Below are 14,193 nucleotides of genomic sequence, written 5' to 3'. Positions count from 1 at the left end.
CGAAGAAGTGAAGAAAGTCATCACAACTAATGTTCGAGGGGATAAGAGACTCATTAGCAGTGTGGGAGTTTGTCAGCCTGGCTACAGTGCTGAACAAAAATCTGGGGTTATTTTTGTTTACTTCTATTAGATTTGAATAGTATCTAGTTCGGGCTTTCCGCAGAGCGGCCTTATAAGTGAGCAGGCAGAGCTTCCATGCCTTCAGAGACTGCTCAGAGCGCGAGCGGCGCCAAAGCTTCTCTGTGCGTCTTACATGTTGTTTGAGTGTCCTGAGCTGTAACGTGTACCATGGAGCCGGAGGTCTTGGTTTAATGCTTTTCTGTTTTAGCGGAGCTACAACATCGAGAGCAGATTTTAAGGTGAGCATTGTTCTGTCAACCAATTGATCAGTGACAATTGGATTAAAATTATTGTCATTGTCACATGACATATCTTTCAGTAATGGCTCAATAATTTCTTTAAACTCTGTAACCGATTTATCTGATAATGTTCTTTTCATTATAGTTTTTTTCTGTGGGGCTGGATAGTCTTTTAGTATAAATTGAAAGGTAATTAAGAAATGGTCAGAGAGTATAGGGTTTTGAGGAAGGACAATCATTAATCTCAATACCATAGGTTAGAACGAGATCTAGAGTGTGATTGTGACAGTGAGTCGGCTTATTCACACTCTGGGTGAAACCGATCCCATCCAGGAATGCACCAAAAGCATTACTGAGGCAATCACTGCCGTTATCTACATGAATGTTGAAATCTCCAACTATAACAATCCTTTCCCAGTTCAAGACTAAACTTGAGATGAAATCAGAAAACTCTGTCAGGAAGTCGGCATATGGACCAGGAGGTCGATAAATTATTATAAATATAACAGCTTTTTGGTTTTTCCAATTGGGGCACGTAATGGAGAGTGCGAGGCTTTCAAAGGAGAGGTAAGTATAGTTGGGTTTGGGGCTGAGAATTAGACTAGAATGAGAGATGACGGCCACACCACCACCTCGACCTGTGCTCCGGGCACTCTGAAAGTTCATGTGACTTGATGGTGTAGATTCATTTAGTCTAACATAATCATTTTCCCGAAGCCATGTTTCAGTTAGGGCTAACAGATCAATATTAATGTCGCCAATTAGTTCACTTATTAAAAGAGATTTGGAGGAAAGAGACCTGATGTTTAGCAGTCCACATTTTACACACTTATCATTTTGTTTATTTGCAGCACATTTATTTATTTTTGTTAAGTTATGAGATCTGACAGCTTCCTTGTCAGAGTTTAGGGGTGTTTTATTTGTGCTTTTTGTACGTGGGGCACACACAGTCTCTGTCTGCTTGGAGCTGTTCCCTCTGACTAAGCTGTGCTTCACTGGTCTAAACTGCTCCCTAACGTCACTATCACTGTGCTTCTTACCTGGTCAATCTAGACTAGCAATCATATTCTGAGCTAATAGGGCGGAGCCAGCCTGCGTGGGATGGATGCCGTCTCTACATATAAGCCTAGGCTTCCCCTCAAATGCCCTCCAATTATCTATGAAGACGACACCATTCTGCGGGCACCAATTGGTCAACCACTGGTTGACTGCTGAAAAGCGGCTGTACATTTCACAATTGGTATAGGTTGGGAGGGGGCCAGAGAAGTACACGGACTCCGACATTGACTTAGCCAATTGACAGACTGCAGCTATCTGTAACTTAACCACCTCTGACTGACCGCGCCGAGTATCGTTACCCCCCGCGTGTATAACGATCCGGCGGTACCTATTCTTACTTTTCTTTAAAAGCCTAAGATTCCCCTCGATGTCACCCAGTCTGGCTCCAGGGTAACACCGCGTGGAAGCTGCAGGCAGTTCCACGTCCCTGACTATGGAGCTCCCTATGACTAAAGTGTCCCGGGTCCAGTTCAGGGGAGCAAACCTGTTCTGGACGGGGAGCTCTCTACTCTCAACCCTGTGTCCCCGGTCTGCTACAGTCCTATTCTCAGCCCTGTGTCCCTGGCCTGTCCTACGCTTTCTTCTAACTGTCACAAACCTGTCCTGGTCTGACCCCGGCTGCACGGGTTGCGCTGGGGGGCTAGTCTCACTAGTTACGCTAAAGCTACTGCGGTCCGCGGTCCCTACTGCTGCTATCTGACTGTAACTCAAATAAGCCAGGGTCATCACTCCACATATGGCAACCAGGGCAGGGAAAAGCGAGAGAAGAGGGGGAAGGTTTAGCCATGATGCTAGTCGGCTAGGCTAGTTCAGGCTGAACCGAGAGATAGAGGGGATTAATCCGCGAAGTGCGGAGCAATAGATGCTGAATGAAACTTCGGTGGTTTAGCGAAGTATTCAGGCACTAGTGTAGATGTTTGAAACTGCTTTTTAAAATTGTAAAGATTCGTGGATTAACAATTTCAGGAGAGAGAAGCTAGATACGCTAGATATACAACTCGCAAAACAGAATGCACTCACCCGGAAATGACGTCAGCCATATATATATATATATATATATATATATATATATATATATATATATATATATATATATATATATATATATATATATATATATATATATATATATATATATATATATATATATATATATCCTCCAGTTTGTGGATCACTGCCCTGAGTGCTCCGATGACCACGGGCACCACTGATACCTTCACCTTCCAGGCCTTCTCCAGCTCTTCTTTGAGCCCCTGTTATTTCTCTAGTTTCTCATGTTCCTTTTTCCTGATGTTCCCATCACTTGGTACTGCGATGTCCACCACAACGGCTTTGCTCTGTTGTTTATCCACCACCACAATGTCCGATTGGTTCGCCATCACCATTCTGTCTCTCTCTGTTTGTATCTGGAAGTCCCACAGGATCTTGGCTCGATCATTCTCCACTACTTTTGGAGGTGTTTCCCACCTTGGGTTTCCAGTCCGTACTCTGCAAAGATGTTTATGTACACTCTGCCCGCCACTTGGTTATGCCATTCCATGTATGCTTTTCCTGCCAGCATCTTACACCCTGCAGTTATGTGCTGGATTGTCTCAGGGGCCTCTCTGCACAGCCTACACCTTGGGTCTTGTCTGGTGTGGTAGATCTGGGCCTCAATCGCTCTGGGGCTCAAGGCCTGCTCCTGTGCAGCCAAGATGAGTGCCTCTGTGCTGTCTTTCAGTCCAGCTTTCTCAAGTCATTGGTAGGGTTTCTTGATATCAGCCACCTCAGTTATGTTCCGGTGGTACATCCCATGCAGGGGCTTGTCCTTCCATTATGGTTCCTCCAGCACCTCTTCCTCTGCACTCTACTGTCTGAGACATTTGCTGAGCACATCATCTGTTGGGGCCTTGTCCTTGATGTACTTATGGATCTTGGATGTTTCATCCTGGACTGTCGCTCTCACACTCACTAGTCCTCGGCCTCCTTAAGTCCTCGGTATTTAAGTGTATATATATATATATATATATATATATATATATATATATATATATATATATATATATATATATATATATATATATATATATATATATATATATATATATAATTACAAATCTAGCTCTAGTTGGACACCTTTAGTTTGACGCCTTTACATTTGAGGGCAGATGCGTCCGATGTGCGTCATGGACGCTCTGGAGGCTTTTTCAACGTTTGGACACAGAAACGGAGCCTGAACGCTCAAGATACACCGCTTCAACACCAGATTCACCCTGCTCTGACGTTGGAGACTTTGCATGTGAACTCAACATAAAGAAGGAGGAAAGTAATATAAGGACAACAGCAGCAAATAAGTATTAACAAGGATACAAAAAAATGGTTGTAACTGTAACAAGACCATCGTGCGGATGGAGTCTGTTTTAGCTTTGTGGATCAGTGACTGCAGGAAAACGAACATTACGAGACATTACAGCGGAGCGGCGCCAGAACAAAGAGGCGCGGTCAGAGGAACTGTGAAATACTCCTGAGTCCCTATTAATTATTTCTTATGTGGTCAACCTTGTAGGTTGATCATTAAAATTAAATTTGTTCCAGTATTTCTAAAAGGTGTCTTTTTTATTTACAGTACAGTATAGTATTTGGTTTCGTTCTATAATACTAGGAAGATTTGAACTTTGAGAGTGTTTAAACAAGAGAGAAATGTGAGAAAATGTTAACGCCTGTCTGAGAAAAGTGTATAAAATATGTTCTTAGGGGTTTTAGAGCCTTAAAATATATATAATAATTGTAAAAAATAACGTTTTCTACTTTGCGGATTTCGTTTATTGAGGGTTATTTTTGGAACGTATCCCTCACGTTGAACGAGGGAACACTGTATTATGCCTCATAGTATGATTCAATCCTATGTATTTACTTTAATTATTGAACCTGATTTTGCATGTCTAATAAGCTATTCATTTATAGACTGTTATTTTTAAAGCAGCGCGCTTACTTCAGAAAACTCATATTGGTTTCAGATTGAGTCTTAACCTTACCATCGACCCATAAAAGTGTATATGAATTGCCTTCCATTACCTCCTGCTGTAACTACATATACATTGATTGACTGAGCTGCGTCTTGGTGGGGCATCTGGCTTTTTCCCTCACTTGCTTCCACCTCCACTTTAGTTCCGTCTGCAGTTTCGAATCAATGGAGGTCTAGACTGGTTGCGGTTGGTGGTTGCTCATGTGTAAGTACAGATACGTCATACACTGGACACTATTTGTTTATAGGACAGATTGGAGTTGACAGTAGCTATGGATCTATGGGATTTTTGCCTCCCAGCTCCTAGTTAATATTTCAAAAGCACTTACTCCATATTAGGGACCCCTTTTTCTCGCTCCCTCACTCAGAATTGTCAGGAGAAAAGAGAAGCAGCAATGCAATGTAGTTCACCTAAATGGAAGTCAAACCAGTTTGAAATAAGTAGCAGAGAGGACCAAGATACAGGCCAAGTTTGAGTTCTGGTTCTATAGATCTAAACACTTCAAAACTATTGCAAAAATACTGTATATTTTGGGTTATTGAGCGCAACTGCTAAATTTTAAAGAAAATAAAATTTGAACATATGTTGAATATAAGCTGCATATATGTTCTATCATGAGATATTTACACAGAAAGACAGTACACAGAGTTTTTTTGAGTTTTAATTTAAGACATGCTTTTTTTCCAACTGTGCCTGAAAATTGACACCAACACGCCATCAACACGGGATGAATGTACCTGCATGTTTAGAAAATAAAACAGCACCAACACAGGCCAACTGCTTTTATTTCCTCTGAAAGCATTTGTCGTCTTTTCACATTGACTAAGTTCTTCCCGCTGCCACCGCCAACTTCGACCCACCGATTCATTGATGGTCAAACGTACATGCAGTGGCTCTATTTTCTTCTTTGATGGACAGATCCATTGCCTTTATCTTACAAGCTGCATCATTTGCATTTCTTTCTGTATTTTCCATGATGAGGTGTGTGCATGATGCGCAAAATGACAATACAAAATCAAAACTAGTATATTCTTCAGCACACAATCTTTCCCCACGTCTGTCTCTGTCTAAAAATGTATAAATTAGCTGTACCATTGTATAGGCCGCAGGGTTAAAAGTGTGGGAAAAAAGTAGCTGCTTATAGTCCGAAATTTACGGTAAGTTAAAATGACAAGAATTTAGAATAGTTATCGTTGTGTTCACTATTCACGTTACAATGAAAATATACTAGACAATTGTAATTCATTTGACTCATCTAAACTGACTCAGACCATGTAGGTGAGTCGAACTATAAAATGGGCTAGTGATTCTTGCATTGTTTAAATAAATATACAATGTAAAATCTATAGATATTCTTAAAGGTGTAGTAACTTTTTAGTGAAAATTACGGCAACTGTTAGTATCCATGGAGATTACTGCTTTTCCTAGAACGTCCCACAGTATTTAACAATGTCTATCTCAACGAAAACAAGCAGGTGAATCAAGGTTATAGGTCAGATCTGTGGAGAGGTGACCCCGTAGTCAGAATTGTTATGTAATGTAATTGAATAAATGCTAGAGATTTGTTCAATGCCATACTGTGAAACATTCCAGGCAAAGAAATTACATCTCCGTGGAGACAAGCAAATACCCTCCACCAGAAAAGTTACATAGTACACCTTTAACATAATATTAAAGGTGTAATAATAGGAGTAATAATAAAATATGTATGATAATGGTAGTTGGTTCATTCAAGCAACCTCCTTTTAAAGCCACAGCTGCCCCAAGGCCAAATGACAGGGTTGTGGCTGCCTATTAGATTTGTATAATTTGTCAATATTCTTAACATTAAAGTGAAATTTCAGTTTGACAGGGTTCATTTGAGGAGAGGATTGTAAAATGTAGTGTTAAAAAATGTAAAAACAGGCTACACATTACACCAGTTCTTAAAACATAATCCCTTTGTTTATTTTCTATTGACACCCACTTATTTCCTTGTTGAAGTCAAGTGTCCTCTTTTCAGATGGAGAGGTTTTGGATGCGCCCATTTGTCACTCCTCTGTTGTAATCCTGGTTTAGCATTAGCTACCCACTGCGATGTGTTCAAGTGCATTGGTTTAAACTCTCGCTACTCGCCTGCCTATGGGAAAATCTGTGCAAAACAAATCGTAGCAGTGTCTCGTCAACTCCAAGGATAAAAGGCCAGTGTTAATTAGCTTTTAATTGATTTCCGAATGCTTCTGTGAGCGTTAGCCGTTGTGGATTAGCGTAGCTTCAGAGGGGAATATTGACCTGCTTAGCCTCTCCCTGGGCTCTTATGAATACATGCATGAGTCCTTATGTGTGAAAGCTAATGTTGCTTACTGCTAATGTGTTCTAAGGCTAAAGACTCCATTTTCTAGGCCTAAAATTCTAGACTTTAAATGTGGCTGAGTGGTTATCCTGTCTCCTCCTCTCAGTGAGGAGGTTGAGGGTTAGACTCCTGATCTCTCAGAAGTGGAGTATGCATGTCCTCCCTGTGTTACTGTGGCAGAGTATCCTGGTTATCCTACACTGAAACAGCAAAGGGTCATGGTCACTTTAGTTCATTCAATTCCTTTTATTTATTTATTTTATCTCTGCAACACAATTCTTACACCATTAACATATTTTAAATTTAAAATGCTACACTATGGTATTAAAGGTATGAAGTAAACATGTTCAAATCAAATATAACTTATATTGATAACAATTCTGATTTATTCTTAATGACAAAAACACTGGACATGATGGACAAGTTGTTTACGTTATAATTTGGTGTTTTGATTCAAGATGATTATCCAACTGGTTTAAACTGGAAATCCAACTGGTTTAAACCTAAAAGGCATCTCTCTACATAAACCCCAGCACCTGCAACCAATCATGAGTCAGTGCTAGTGCAGCCTCTGCATCTCAGTGAGTGAATTCTGGAAGTGATGAGCTTTCACATGAGGCCTGTCCATATACTGAGAATGAGACACACTTGTATGTGTCCTCCATCTGCAGGTTAAAGGTCTGCACACACAGGATCAGTTTTGATTGTACAACCCCAATTCCAATGAAGTTGGGACACTGTGTAAAAAAACAAAAAAAACAAAAAAAACAGAATACAATGATTTGCAAATGCTTTTCAACTTATATTGAACTGAATAAACTACAAAAACATGATATTTAACATTCAAACTGATAAAATGTATTGTTTTTATGCAAATATTCACACATTTTCAATTTGATGTCTGCAACACGTTCCAATAAAGCTGGGACAGGGGCATATTTACCACTGTGTTACATCACCTTTCCTTTTAACAATAATCAATACGCATTTGGGAACTGAGGACACTAATTGTTGAAGCTTTGCAGGAGGAATATTTTCACATTCTTGCTGAATGTACAACTTCAGTTACTCCGTTGTCGTATTTTGCGCTTCAGGTCTGGACTCTTTTACTACGAAGCCACGCTGTTGTAACACGTGCAGAATGTGGCTTGGCATTGTTTTGCTGAAATAAGCAGGGACGTCCCTGAAAAAGACGTTGCTTGGATGGCAGCATATGTTGCTCCAAAACCTGTATGTACCTTTCAGCATTAATGGTGCCTTCACAGATCTGCAAGTTACCCATGCCATGGGCACTAACACACCCCAGTACCATCACACATGCTGGATTTTGAACTTTGAGCTGATAACAATCCGGATGGCCCTTTTCCTCTTTGGCCCACAGGACACGATGTCCATGACTTCCAAAAACAATTTGAAATATGGACTCGTCAGACCACAGCACACTTTTCCACTTTGCGTCAGTCCATCTCAGGTGAACAGAAAAGCCGGTGGCGTTTCTGGGTGTTGTTGATATATGACTTTCACTTTGCATGGTACTGTTTTAACATTAAATATCATATCTTTGTAGTTTATTCAGTTCAATATAGGTTGAAAAGGATTTTTCAAATCATTGTATTCTGTATTTTTTTTAAGTTTTACACAGCATCCAAACTTCATTGGAATTGGGGTTGTAGTACCTTAAAAAACACACTCACACACACACACACTTGTAACACTCATACAGTCCTGGTCCCATAGAGAGTACATTAGCCTTGTTTTTGTGTGTTGACCCCCCCCCCCCCCCCCCCACATCTCTTGTTTGCCCCTGTCTCTCTCCAGGACCTGTCTGGGAGCCATTATGGGGACCCCTCTGAGGATAGAGAGAAAGGGGGGTGGGGGGTTAAGGAAACTCTAGCTCCCAGGGGAGTAGTAACCCAGGACCAGCCCAGGCCTGTCCCCTCTCTCCTTCTCATCCATCAAACACAAATACAGCTAATTGTTGTTCACACCTTTGCTGTGTGTCAGATTCTTCCAGCAGGGGAGAGAGAGAGAGAGAGAGCAAAAGAGAGAGGGAGAGCGATAGGAGACAGAGAGAGAAAGAACAAGACAGAGACAGAGGGAGAGAGAGACAGAGAGAAAGAGAGACAGAGAGAGAGAGGGAGACAGAGAGAGAGAGAGGGAGATAGAAAGTGAGAGAGAGAGAAAGAGAGAGAGAGTACATCATTTGCTTGTGTCCATGGAGATGTTATCACTGGGCCTGGTATGTTCCATCATATGGTATTTAACCAATTTATTTAATTACATGTGTTTTATTGCTCAAAAATACCTTTAATTTAAATTTGCATTGTTTCTTACTGTGAATGGAGTCGCCTCTCCACAGATCTAACCTGTAACTTGGCCTGGTGATGTCATCTGCTTGTCTTCATGGAGATGAATACGTTTAATTACCATCCTGCGGAACATTCCAGGCAAGACATTTCCATCTCCATGGAGACGAGCTTCTAGAAAAGTTAATAGTGTATCTTTAACCTTCTCATCACAGTTATACCTATCTTTAGGTTATACTTATTTTAGACTTACTTTAATCATCTCATTATGACGATAGACTGTATATTTAAATGGACATAGCTAAACTGTTAGCAGCCACGTTCCAAACAGGAAGTGATCTTGGGCGCACTTCCGGCTCCATCGACCCTGGCTCCAATTCACTTTCTATTGAAAAACTGTGGCCCCTGTCTCTGTAACTGCTGCTGTCAGACTCATCATTTTGATCTTAAACTGTTCCTACTGACCCACTCTACATGATCCTGATTTAGGGGCACTAAATCAAGATCAAAAACAGACAAATCAGGCGCCTTCTTTCCCAGAGTTTCTTCCTGCTTGTGTGTTTGATTGACAGCGTCGCTAAACACACTCTCTCTGCTAAACCAGCGGCGCGGGTGGGAAGGAGAGTTCCCTTCAACTGCCTAGCTCCGGATTGGCTCTTTGGTTGTTATGATACTTGCTGTCGGAATTCCTAATATTCAAATCAGCTCCAGATTGGCCGCTATAACTACTAGCCTCGATGAGCTTCATTTGACTTAGTCCACTTCTTTATACAGGCTAAGATTGTGAATACAATTTGCCCTTTTGTTCCATATTCAATTTATTTTCAATTTTCTTTTTATTAGTGTATTTATTTTATTTAAATTTTGATTTGGAATTATACACCGGCCAATACTGCAATATCGGCATTTCATCTCTCTCTCTCTCTTTATATATATATATATATATATATATATATATATATATATATATATATATATATATATATATATATATATATATATATATTGTTATAAAGCGAAATCACGAGTCAGATTATGGGATTATAAATAGAGTTTTAACAGAGCTGTCTGTGAGGAGCAGATTAGACCAAATGCACCATGCGTCTGGCTTTAACTGTCTGGATTTAGACTCAGCATGACCTTTGAACTTGAGCTAACTGACCCCAAATGATAAAAGCAAATTCTTCAGTGTCAGCTGTCTGTCTGAAGGAGGGACAGAGAAAGAGGAGAGGAAGACAGAAGAGAAAGAGGGCGGGGTAGAATAGATGGAGAGGAAAGATGGAAAGATGAGAGAAGAGGGAGGAAGATGGAAAACTGAGGGGGAGGAGAGAGGCAAGAAGAGAGAATGATGGAGAGAGGAAGAGAGAAAGAGAGAGAAGGAAAAAGAGCAGAGGAGGGAACAAGAGGGAGGAGATAAAAATAGGGGAGTGGTAGATAAAAAGAGGGAGTGAGAGAAAGATATCCAGAGAGCAAGAAAGTGACAGAGGGGAGAGAAAGAGAATTTAAAGAGGTAAAAGTGACAAAAAAAAAGTGAACAAGAGACAAAAAGAGGAAGGGAGGGATGGGAAATGAACAAAGACAGAATAGAGAGAGGAGACCAAGAAGAAAGGGGGTGGGAGGAGAAGTGTATAGAAAGAAGAAAGAGAGAAAGAAATAAAGGAGAGAGAGAAAGAGAGAGTGCACCTGGTGGTTCCATATTTACCCTTGTCCCATTCCTCAGTGCACAGTCAGACAAGTAACAAGAGGCTATTTTTAAACATGGCCAAACTATATCAGTGTTTATAATATGCACAACTATATTTATACACATGGGAGGGCATCTGGTTTAAAGTATACACCAATTTTGACCAAACTATATCAGTGTTTATGATGCAGACCTACAAATATATACACTTAGTACTGTGCAAAATCCCTCTCTTCATATTCTAGTCCAGGGGTCGGCAACCTTTAACACGCAAAGAGCCATTTGGACCCAGTTTCCACAGAAAATAAAACACTGGGAGCCGCAAATACTTTTTGACATCTAAAATGAAGATAACACTGTGTATAATAATAATAATAATAATAATAATAATAATAATAATAATAATAATAATAATAACAGAATAATGTAGTTTTATTTTCACGGACAAGCCTTCTATGCGTGGCAGATAAATATGGCAAAAATAAGTTAAGTGCATAAAAAATACAACTCACCAAACCGCTGCATCAGTGAGCCCTGCACTTATTTCTTCTTTCCTTCTTGTTCACGTTTGTTTCTTTAAAAAACTCTAAATCTTATCTTTTAATCCCAGATGCTTAGTCTCCATGTGCCAAAGCAGTTTTGAAGGTTTCATTGCCTAATTCGCTTTTCCTCTGCATATTACGCAGAGCGGACTCTGCGCGTGAGCCTCACCTGTAGCGACAAACCCATATTTTAAGTAGGACTCCTGGTGTTGTCTGTTAAATTTATCTTTCTTTTGCTTTGAGGTCGTAGGCTCCTCTTCTGGTTCCTCAGTTGGCTTTTTCCCCTTTGTTAAAAAGCTCTCCAAAGACTTTTGTTTTGGGTCATTTTCACTTGCTTGTGGCTCTACTTTTGTGCGTCGTGTCTGATGTGTTACGCATGATACGTCATCGCGGAGACAAGAGCAGATAATAAACTTAACACTACATCAAATAGATTTCTGTGGCGATTTCCTCAGGATTTTCATAATGTATCTATGAACGAGTTTATTACTGCGTCCTCCTGCTCCTGAACCTCTTCACAGCATCTGAAAATCAGGGCTGTGTCTTTACACAGGACTGTGAGCTGTGTCTGTGAGGCGTGAACGGTGTTAGTGTCATTGTTCTGCGAGTGTGACGCTTATTTTGATCAACGAAAAATAAGAAAATATAATTTTATTTTAATATTTCAAGATCATAATAATCTTCCAATTTAAACTACAATAAAAAAGAACTAACACAAATAAAATACACTTCAATTAAATACTTAAAATGTATTTTCCCAAGCCACGCAGAGCCGCAGTATAAGGATGAATGAGCCGCATGCGGCTCCGGAGCCACGGGTTGCCGACCCCTGTTCTAGTCTAATATAAATTGAGAGAGTTGCGTCAGGGAGGGCATTTGGTTTAAATATTTAGCAATTTTAACAGGACCATAGTATATAGTGTATGATATATATATATATATATATATATATACACACACACACACACACACACACACACACACACACACACACACACATTTAATATTGTTCAAAAAACTCTATTCCTGTTTTAATCTAATATAAAGGTAGTCTGGATGGGCTTTAGGTTTAAAATATGGGAGACTGATCAGCCTGTGTACCTCACTACAAATTTTAGGAACCTATAGACTTTTATTTGTCCTCCTTAAAGCTGCACTATCTAACTTTTTTGGAGGAGTTTACAGGTGTTTTTAACGTTCAGAAACATGCATTCTTACCGTGAGTGGGATTGCCTCTTCACGGATTTGACCTTTAACTTTGCCTGATGGCACCAGCTGTTTGTGACCATGGAGATGGATCATTTCCAGACTAGACCTTTAAATTTTTTTAAGTTACAGGCAGTTTTTTTTTTGTTGTCTAGGCTATTCTATTCTATGTTATTTGTGCATTACTTGAACAATATGCAATTCAATGCACAATTTTCACCTTTAAAATAAATAAATCCTTAAAATTATAATATTTGGTTCAGTTTTGTTCTTTTGGTTGTGCACGAATGCTACTTGTTACTTGAGCAATTGGATCAAAATTGGACAAAAACACCAATTCAACCCTCAGTTATTTTAAGTGGAATTTTCCAGCACTATTGAGCTCTGTATTTACCTCATAATATTTTGCAGCCTCCTCCATTTTGTCAAAATAGCAGTTTTGCTCGAGTCCCTTTTTCTTTAATTACCGATCACAAATGAAGGCGCGACAGTGTTGATATGATTTAGTTTGCCAAAGTTCATAATTACATTTTTGGACTCAAACTTTGCTTATTATTGTTGTAGCGGTCTTGCCTGCTCCTCGCCTGTTCAAATGTGTACTTTGTGTTGCATAACTTGACAGTCTAGAGTATAATTTCCACTATAATTTATCTTTGTCATGCTGTAGCTAGCTGTCTCTCTGCGGGTGGTTCTCTCCAAAAACTCAAATCTAAATGAGTTACAGTCAGCTGCCGAAAACACCAGGGATAGTGGACTTATGCTAATTAGCGTGATGATAATTTGCGTGATGGTGCTTTGATGCACAGAACAGGCATTTCTCACCTCCTGCTAATGTGTGAAACAACAAGCTAGTGCTAGCAAAACTTATCTGTCACAGCTTGGTACAAAATGGGGATTCTAGAGGGATGCCTTTAATTTAGATTTTTAGTATTAAATATGTAATTGCTTTTGACAAGTTATTAATTTTGTTTAAAAATTTTGCAAACTGTATACCTTTCTATATATACTTTAAGCCAGATCCCTTGGTTCCCTTTTAATCTGTTGGAAGCTTGGTGCATCCTAGGTTATGTAGTTCAGCCAAATTTCCATGAAACTATTATTAGTTGTTATTTTAGCTGACAAAATATATGACATATTATCAACTTAAAAATCTCAAATTGTACTTTTATTTAACATTGGTATTAAATTTGCCAATAGTGTTTGTTATCATTAATAAAAAGAGCTACATAACCTTGTTTTTTATCCAGGATTGTAGAAATGTCTTTGCGGTTGCAGTGACCAGACTATGGCCTTTTCTCATACTCGATTGTTTAAATAAATTATAACTTTTCCATAATAAATAATATATAAATAGAATCTGTTTTGCAAGAACACTGCAAGTTGGAGTAGTACAAATAATAATAATAATAATAATAATAATAATAATAATAATAATAATAATAATAATAATAATAATAATAATATATGTACTACTCCTACTATTTTTATTGCACCGAAAAGCTTCAAAAACACACATCCTCATTGTGAGTGGGCTTGCATCTCCACAAACCTGACTCATATTTGTCCTAAAGGAAATGCTCTTCCTGCTTGTTTCCATGGCAATGTTGTCCTTCGGCCATAATGTTCCACAGTATGGGATTAAACTGAAGTATGCCCATGGACAATGAAGAAAGTGTGTTTTTTCCATGGAATCATGCAGG

General features: G+C 39.3%; 1 protein-coding gene across 2 annotated transcripts in view; it reads left to right on the top strand.

The window, feature by feature from the left end:
• The window catches only part of nrp2a (neuropilin 2a), a 143,189-nt gene that overhangs the window by 26,468 nt on the left and 102,528 nt on the right, over nt 1–14,193 (top strand). The gene's annotated exons all lie outside the window — the stretch shown is intronic.

This window comes from Periophthalmus magnuspinnatus, chromosome 2, assembly GCF_009829125.3.
Source record: "Periophthalmus magnuspinnatus isolate fPerMag1 chromosome 2, fPerMag1.2.pri, whole genome shotgun sequence".
Classification (NCBI taxonomy): Eukaryota; Metazoa; Chordata; class Actinopteri; order Gobiiformes; family Gobiidae; genus Periophthalmus; species Periophthalmus magnuspinnatus.
The sequence above is the reverse complement of the archived record's forward strand: the minus strand, read 5'-3'. Positions and strand labels throughout refer to the sequence as shown.